The sequence below is a fragment of the Ascaphus truei genome, unplaced genomic scaffold (genome assembly GCF_040206685.1).
Source record: "Ascaphus truei isolate aAscTru1 unplaced genomic scaffold, aAscTru1.hap1 HAP1_SCAFFOLD_309, whole genome shotgun sequence".
NCBI lineage: Eukaryota > Metazoa > Chordata > Amphibia > Anura > Ascaphidae > Ascaphus > Ascaphus truei.
Window position 1 is genome coordinate 31,905 of NW_027456060.1, and position 9,253 is coordinate 41,157.

Sequence of the window (9,253 nt, forward strand, 5' to 3'; positions counted from 1 at the left end):
TGCGTTTTAACCTCTCTGCAGAGGATACACCTGCCAAGGTACAGGAGCAGCTTCATATCGGCTAGGAAGCAGGAGCGATTTCACCGAGCCCCAGTACCAGCTGCTGAACCTGGCTGCATGAAGGGAAATCCCCTTGGGAGTGAAAAGACTGACGTCCTGCCCCAGAATCAGCTGAGCTGCAGCAGCAGAGGGAAGCAAGCACCTGAATCTACAGCTAACAGCCGAGTGGTAAACAGTGTGATACACACTACATGCCTTTTACCAACCTTTTTTATGTACGCAGATATATTACCCCCTTTTTAATTCTATAATATATTGTTGCATTAGAATTTTCATGCATTTGCTATGATCATGTCTGTTAGTAACATCACACATACTTCTATCCTTGAAAGTTTGCTAATGTATGTTACATAAATACATACTGTATATGCATGTTATCTTGACCTTACAATTCTTGTTACATACTTTAAATGTAATACAACCACATTGTGTGTCTAATGTATGTGTTGATGTTATACAATATGTACATGTCTGTCAGGCAATAGTTATAATAATTCTGAAGCTTTTGTTGTCCCACTGTATTCTAGGTGATTCGGGATATGGTATTCGAACATGGCTCCTAACCCCACTGCTTAACCCACAATCCCCTGCCGAGGAGCGTTATAATGCGGCACACATATCCACTCGCTCAGTTATTGAGAGGACGTTTGGACTGTTAAAAAGTCGTTTCAGATGTCTGGATAAATCTGGTGGTGTCCTACAGTACAAGCCTCAAAAGGTCGCTGACATAGTGATGAGTTGTTGCATTCTGCATAACATTGCATTAAGTAACAATATAACAGGCGACATACGTGAGGGTCTCGATGATGAACCTCCTGTACATGCAGCAGGGGATGATGAGCAGACTGCCAGTGGGGTGGAGACACGGCGTAAAGTGATTTCCACATATTTTTCAGGTCATTAACATTGAAAATGTCTAAAGTTTTGTATAGTGTGTCATGTTGTTGCATGTCATATTAATGTTATTTTTATTTTCAACTACCATAGGATAGTGTTGCCTGACCACATTAGGTATCCAAGTTATGCGGTGTGTACGTGGCCACATGTGTATGGTATGTAAATGTCAGTCTTATTTTGTTATACACGTGCATGAACCACCCACATGTAGCCTTTATAAAGTAGTGTTGTTTAACTTTAATGTATAATATCTAATAAAGCTTTCACATACATTAAGCAAACTAACTAAATGTTTTCGGCATCCTTTTGCAATATTCAATTCTCCTTTGATGCTTCTCCATGTCAAACGGTTTTCTCTGAAATGACATAACATAAAGAAACTGTTAATATCATGATATAGTACTTATGTATTCATTGATACGTGCGTTTTTTAAATGATAATGTTTTCGTTGATGTGTTGTAAAAAAATATGCATTCCGGCATGTATCCACAACTTTGTCATGTGCGCACTTAGGTCATCAGACATGATTGTGCATGTGCCTTTGTGTATGATATGTTAAAGCTGCAGTTCAGTCAATATCCTGCATGTGTGTTTTGTTCAAGAAATCAGTTGATTAGTAAGAATTTTTTTTGTTAGCATTTTCTGTTTTAAAATGAACAACTTTCAAAGACCAATTTTCTTGTATTGTATTTTAACAGCCATTTGCTAAGCCACTGCCCCTTCATGTCCTGTCACAAGCTGTGGCACACCCCTCTGTCAGCCCTGGCTTCCCTCTAGCACTTGTCACTGCAGGAATGCTCATGAATATTCATGAGCTTCCACTGTCAGTCAAGCAGATTATAAACAAATGGCAGCTTTTAATATGTCACCAAATTTGCACCTATCAATACATGGAAAACGAATTGAGCTGCAGCTATACAGTTGTTTAGGTAATTACAGATTGCACACATAAAAGGATTGAAGTCCAAAAATAAATGTACAATTTTTTTTTTATTAAAACATGGAACTGCAGCTTTAATGGCCGTGCGTGCAAAAGCACACTTTAAAAACATACGCGTTGCTCAGCTAATTACAATGGATATAATTTATATCTGTTGTAACACAAATGCATTAAAATACTTACTTATAAACATTCTTGTGTTGCACTACTTAATAGACATATTGAAAGCAAGCAACACAACATGTCCCCCTGCGCTTTAAAGCTGCAGTTCCATGTTTTTTTTTTTGTACATTTTTTTTTTAAATTCATTCGTTTCAAAGCGTGTGATATATGTGCTCGAGTAATGGTATCCATTATAGCAAAACTTTATCATTGTGTTGTGGGATAACTGCGATAAGACCATGTGTTGTTTAGCAGCACCCTTTGCCAGTCCGGTACACCTCCGCTTGGGAGTTACGGGCAAAAACAATACACATTTGTTTACAATATGTTACATAGGAAACTCTGATTTTTTCCACCTCAAACATGCCACTGTATTGTATTTTGCGCGCGCATAAACGGAAGCTGGATACTAAAGTGAAGTTGTTTCTCAAGTAAATACGTCACGTGAACGTCTCCTCCAATGAGGGTGCACTTTGTCCGTGTAAACAATATTAAAGTTGTGAATGTTCTGTATGGGCAGGGAGAGCATGTTATTTGCTTATGCTACTTTCATCAACTACTGTGCTCCCATTTATGCAGGCTATGTTCAATGGCATGTGCGCACACCTCAGTGTGCGCTGTGTGTGTATGTATGTCCCTGCACTCAATGTGTAAATGGACACTACGCACCTTAAGGATGAAGGTTTTTTCCTGTGTTGAAGATACATTTTTTTTTTTGGTGTTAGCTTTTACATTCACAGTTGAGACGGATGCGTGGCCACGCCCCCAATCTATTCCCAACCAATTATGCTGTCCCAAGCGCTTCACGTCATACACATGCAAAACAACAACCACACCCCCTCCTATCAAAATCATTTGCTGTCCCCTTATGCTGCCTATCACTGTGCAGTGTTGTGCACGCGCAGCACGACCACCCCCCGCTATCCGTGCCTGACACAGTCCAAACATGCCACGTGAGTTCACAAAGCAACGCGCGTCACTGTAGAAAAGATCACTATGCAGGCAACAAATATATTTGCGCGTGTACGTTAATAAGCCAAATAAACGTATCTTTGCATAGTACATTTCTTCACACGCACACTCATTCATGAGCAATTACCATTACAGCGCAATATGGATTACATTACAGTAAGACTTCATTCCTTAAAGACATAATACTACTTATAACATTAACAAATCACAAGGCTTACTGCGTATGATTGATGATATGCTAATTGTGTGGATCTACTTTAATTGCAAGCTTTTTATCATAGCATACATATGTTTCAGAGTAATATTCAAATAGGATTGATAATTCTCACAAAAGTATATATGTTTGTAAACATGTCATGGACTAATTTGTCAACATCATATTATATGATATTATAATTAAGGGCGAACGTTATTTATATAACTTACAAATTACTCATTAAAAACATTTATTTCTATTTATCAGGGTTCCATGAATCCATGTTCTTGCTGGAATCCATGCAGAATGGATGTCATCTCATCTCCATAGATATTGGAATCTATCATTGAATATTCAGCTGCTTGCATGTAGTTCACCATCTCGTTTTGCACGTATTCCAGGCTTGTCTCAAGGCACTGTGGCTGATCAAAGCAAGTATTTGTGCTTCTGTCTTCACATGCATACTGGTATTCTTGAGGGAAGTTTGAACAGTTTGCAAACTTATGTTCATCCTGTGCTTGTTCATACTGTGAGCCGTCAAGTAGGTTTGCCTCATTAGAGAATCCGCTGTGTGAAGTCATCACACTTCTGTTTTCTCTCCTTACTAATAGATTACTCCTACGATCCAACATAGTGTGACAGTTGTCGTCAACAATCCAGAATCCAAGCCTCTGACCAGGACGTGCCACTATTCTTTGAAAATTATCTCTCATACACAAAGTATGTTTGATAGCATTCATCAATTTCTGACGATTACTGGACTGTCTGTAGAATGCATAATTTTCAACAATATATTGAAAAATTTGATGCACTGTTGCTTTTTCACCCGGCTGATTTTTGATAGCTTTATATATTATAACGGCATAGGTTTCAGCAGGACGAACTGGAGTGTAAGTATGAAGCGACATTTCAGTGTTCCAAAAAAGAGTGTGTGATTTACTATAGAGGTAAGCATGTTTCATAAGAGACATGGATACATTTAGTAGATTTGTGCTCAGAACTTCAAGGTTAAAACACAATACCTCCTGTGTTTGTAATCTGTGTTGAAAAGCAGCTGCAGACTTGTTTTCAACTACTTATTTTATAAAATTTAACCTACATTAGGCCACAGTGTATTTCTGTATTAAATCATGACAGTGGTATATCTCTGCATATCTGACATAAAACCTTACATATATTGAGGAGAAGAGGGAGTGGGGGTTAAAAAATGCTATCACAAGGGTTCAAGTTTAGAAAGCATATCGTGATCATAATCACCAGCATACGGTAACTGTAATTTATGTTGTACAAGACTATAGTTAACAAAAATGGAAGAACCACACTGTAGCAAGATGTCTTGGGTAGGTAAATAGTTAGGAAACAAGTTCCAAACATTTCCAAAACATTCAGCCTTGCTGGCAGGTCTCTGTGGTGTACGTCCAGGACATCTTGCTATAGTGTGGTTATTCCATTGTAATGTATGCATTTTTTTCAACCCCCCTTCCCCTCCAAAAAGTGATCTTTTGATACTATGGGCCCTGCGCTCTCTCCTGTCTCCTTCATGCAGATTCCATTCTGATGTGGTTGAGGCCCCTGAGAGCAGACGGAGACCCCCGAAACCAACATGAATGTTACATCATTCCACTATTGTAGTCATGGTTCGTATTTGGCCTCAGTATGATTTTGTTATTTATATTTAATGTATCAACTTTATGGAGTTATTTATCAATTATCACCGTTAATATGATATGTAGATGTTACAGTAATTTTCAAGAACATTAGGATAGACAGTTATTGAAGATTTTTTACATTTGCACGTATAGTTCGTTATATAATGTTGTCACTTATATACTCACACTCACGATGCGCTGCTTTATAGTTATTTTAGTCATATATACACACACACACACACACACACACACACACACACACACACACATATATACACACTTTGTAGGCTAATGATATGTTGTGTAGTCACTGTTGTAAGTAACATAATGAAAAAAACCATTTGAACATGATTACTGATAGTATTAGAAACAAAAGTACATGTTAAGCAACTATTTTAACATGTACACCTTGGATTCATGATAAACATGTTCACAATGTGCACTATGTAGTTAGTACAAATGTTGACCATTACACTGACTTGACATTAACATTTAAAATGACAATGTGTAATGTCATAGCAGTGTTATTTTATACAATCATGTTTGAAACACAAGTTTCAACAGTTCTTAGATAGATGGCTTGAAATGATGTAATAACATGTATTTGTAAGTTGTACTTGGTCTTTGTTACTTAAACATTATACAATGAAGTTACGTATGGATATGTATGTATTTGCCATACATACTATGTTCTGTCACTAACATTAAAAAATAAGCACACAACACAAATATTCTTTTCAAAATGTATTTGTTTTCAGAAAACAATGTTTGTGATCTTGTCAATGGACGTTGACTTGAAGGTGGCCGTTGGAGACGTGTGCGCACTTTGACACGACCAGGTAACGTAAGGGGTGTCACTATAGCTGTTTGTGGTGAGAGCTGTTGCATATTTGGAAAGGCGGGCGTTTGTAATGGGTGTGTACTTTGCTTAGACATAATTTCATATGGCTGTGTATTTGGAAATAACATCGTTTGAGCTTGCTGTGTACTTGGCGTACCCATCAAATTAGATGGATGTGGCGTACCCATTAAATTAGATGGATGTGTACTTGGCGTACCCATTACATTAGATGGATGTGTACTTTGCTTAGACATAATTTGACATGGCTGTGTATTTGGAAATAACATCGTTTGAGCTTGCTGTGTACTTGGCGTACCCATTAAATTAGATGGATGTGTACTTGGCGTACCCATTACATTAGATGGATGTGGCGTACCCAAAATATTAGATGGATGTGTAGTTGCCATAGGCATCAAATTAGATGGATGTGGCGTACCCAAAATATTAGATGGATGTGTAGTTGCCATAGGCATCAAATTAGATGGATGTGGCGTACCCAAAATATTAGATGGATGTGTAGTTGCCATAGGCATCAAATTAGATGGATGTGGCGTACCCAAAATATTAGATGGATGTGAAGTTGCCATAGGCATCAAATTAGATGGATGTGGCGTACCCATTAAATTAGATGGATGTGTACTTTGCGTAGGCATAATTTCACATGGCTGTGTATTTGGAAATAACATCGTGTGAGGTTGCTTTGTCGGGTGTAATGTACCTGACATGTGTGTATATTCTTGTGTAGGTGCCAAAGCACACACCTGATTATTTCCCTTTTTTGGGTTAGCTACACTCGGTTTTTTCCATGTACCCATCACAGGGCACCAGTATTTGCGTAACACATTTCTCTTACTTGTTCCTAATGTTTTTTTTTTTTGACTACCATAAAAAGGTGTCACCAATGTTGCAGGAGCAGAAGAAACAAACGTTGCAGGACAGTCCGACACCAATTGTGCTGAAGCATGGACATTATCAGGACAGTCCGACACCAATTGTGCTGAAGCATGGACATTATCAGGACAGTCCGACACCAATTGTGCTGAAGCATGGACATTATCAGGACAGTCCGACACCAATTGTGCTGAAGCATGGACATTATCAGGACAGTCCGACACCAATTGTGCTGAAGCATTGACATTATCAGGACACTCCGACACCAATTGTGCTGAAGCATTGACATTATCAGGACACTCCGATACAAAATCTGCTGAAACATTCAACGTTGATGAAGATTTGGATACCATTTGTGCTGAAGCATTCAAGGTTGCAGGACAAGGCCAAACAAATTTACCACACGCAGAGCTGTTGAATGTTGCATGAGAACCCGGTCCAAATTGTGCAGAAGCATTCAAGGTTGCAGGAGAACCAAGAACTAATTTTGCTGATGCATTCAATGTTGCAGGATAATCCGCTCCAAATTGTGCTGAAGCATCCAAGTTTGCAGGAGTACCCGGTCCAAATTGTGCAGAAGCATTCAAGGTTGCAGGGGAACCTGTTAAGAATGTTGCAAAAGCAGAGGTGTTGAAGATTGCAGGAGAAGCTGCTAATAATTGTGCTTCAGACGACACATTCAATGTATCTGGAGAAGCTGCCAATAATGGTGTCTGATAAGATGGCAAAGTTGCTGCCGGAGAGGAGGTCAATGGTGGAGAATCATGTTTTGACTTAGGTGTGAAAAATATTCCAAGACCATGCTGAAATGATGAAGAAGCAACTTCCTGTCTTCTCGACAATATTGCACATGCACGTAGCTCATTCTGTTTTATCAGACTTTCATCTATCGAATGTAACGAAGAATTGTGTAAGTCGAATGCAGTACAATTCCTGTTTAAAAGCTGTTTTATGCTGACCAGCTCAGCTACAATTTCCTTTTGCACACCCATCATTTCTTGGTGACGTTGGTTTTGAGAATTAATGAAATTCTTTTCCGATGTATGTTGGTTGGACAAGTGTCGTTTTTTCTGTTGTTTCTTTTTGGGAGACTTAACTTGTGGACTAAGTGACTTAGATAGCACCGATGAGGTATCAGAAGAAACCAAGACAGCAGTTGTTACATCTAAAATGAAAAAGCAAAATAACCAAGTTAGACTAATTTAATCATTAACATAATCATATTTGATTAACCATGATAACATCCTTAGAAAGAACATATTGAAGTATGAGAATACCATATTGACATTTTAGGACTGCCAATTGTGCACTACCAAAGTTATGTGACATCAAAGCATACTTACAGATTGATAATCATAAGACTATATATATGTTGTTATTTAGATGTAATGTAACCAAAGACCATGTCTGTATTTGTAACTAATCATCCTCACATTGAATTATAGTATCCTGTATCAGTTATATATTGTCAATTGGTGTGATTTATATAAATTTACTAATGCTATTGTCACATGCTAATGTGAATGTCAAGACGGGTATTTTGTATTTGGTATTGTTGGCACAGTTGCTATTGTGTGTGATTGACAATTTGTACACACAAAGGAAGGTTGTGGTTGTACACATGTCCTATAGTATGTGGCCACACACAGCAGTCATCATGTAGCGGGACAATGTTCCAACAAGAGAAACTATATGATTGTCATACTGCAATATTAAACCACTGTGTATATTAATGTTCACATTGAACATGGAATTGAATAAATAATATATAATATTGTATGTTTGTCAACTAATTTTAAAGTAGACAAAGCCACTGACAAACACACACCATTCACCCCTATACACAGTGTGCGTAACGTGACGCAGCTTTTACAAAGAAGCTTAACAATTGTTGTTCTTTTATAATGGCTCACCTTGAATTGGTAAAGATGAGGCCGCTGATACATGTGAGGATAGGGAGGATGCAGAAGATGAAACAGGTGATGCACGTGTTGAGACACCTTTTTTTTTGGACACTGTAGAGTACAGGAAAAAAAAAAATATGCTGGTTACATACCCACAAAGGAAGTATATTACTGTATTGAAAGGCAAAACTAATCGATGTTACTTCAAATAGTCAGCAAGTACATATGTGAAATTTGTATACTGAAATACTACAATATAATCTTATTTGTTCATACATAGTATTATTAATCAATCATATGAATGTATTGCATTTTATGACCATGACCTACAATGTTATGTATGAATTGTGAATTAAATCAACATAACAGTAAAAAAACATCTATTCTTGGTTTTGTTATGACTACAAGAAATTGTGCACAATTACTTGCAATCATAAATTGAGGGCTACATGTGAAAAAGTTATAATGATTAAATGTTGACGTCATGTACAGTCAAAGTAGTAATTATGCAATTACTTAGTACATGCTGAATAATAGTAATGTAAATTTACTGACCTGGGGGAAATGTTGAGTCATAGATCCCAATATCACGATCCCCAGCCAAACCCTCCACCGATAATGGATTCATCATTCGAGCAACCTGCTCCTCCATCTCCGTCAATCTTAGAGAACGGCCAGGAGGTCCTCCACCAGTAGTAGATGCACTGACACGTATATTGTGTAATTTTTTTTTTACATTA

At 37.7% G+C, this 9,253-nt stretch overlaps 1 long non-coding RNA gene across 1 annotated transcript; it reads left to right on the plus strand.

Annotated features, from left to right (window-relative positions):
* The first annotated feature begins 3,498 nt into the window (after positions 1-3,498).
* LOC142483221 (uncharacterized) lies at positions 3,499-8,962 on the plus strand. The gene is made up of 5 exons (XR_012797282.1): positions 3,499-3,659; positions 3,840-3,948; positions 4,775-4,865; positions 5,636-5,716; positions 6,611-8,962. It is a non-coding gene; the product is annotated as an uncharacterized LOC142483221 (long non-coding RNA).
* The last annotated feature ends 291 nt before the right edge of the window (positions 8,963-9,253 follow it).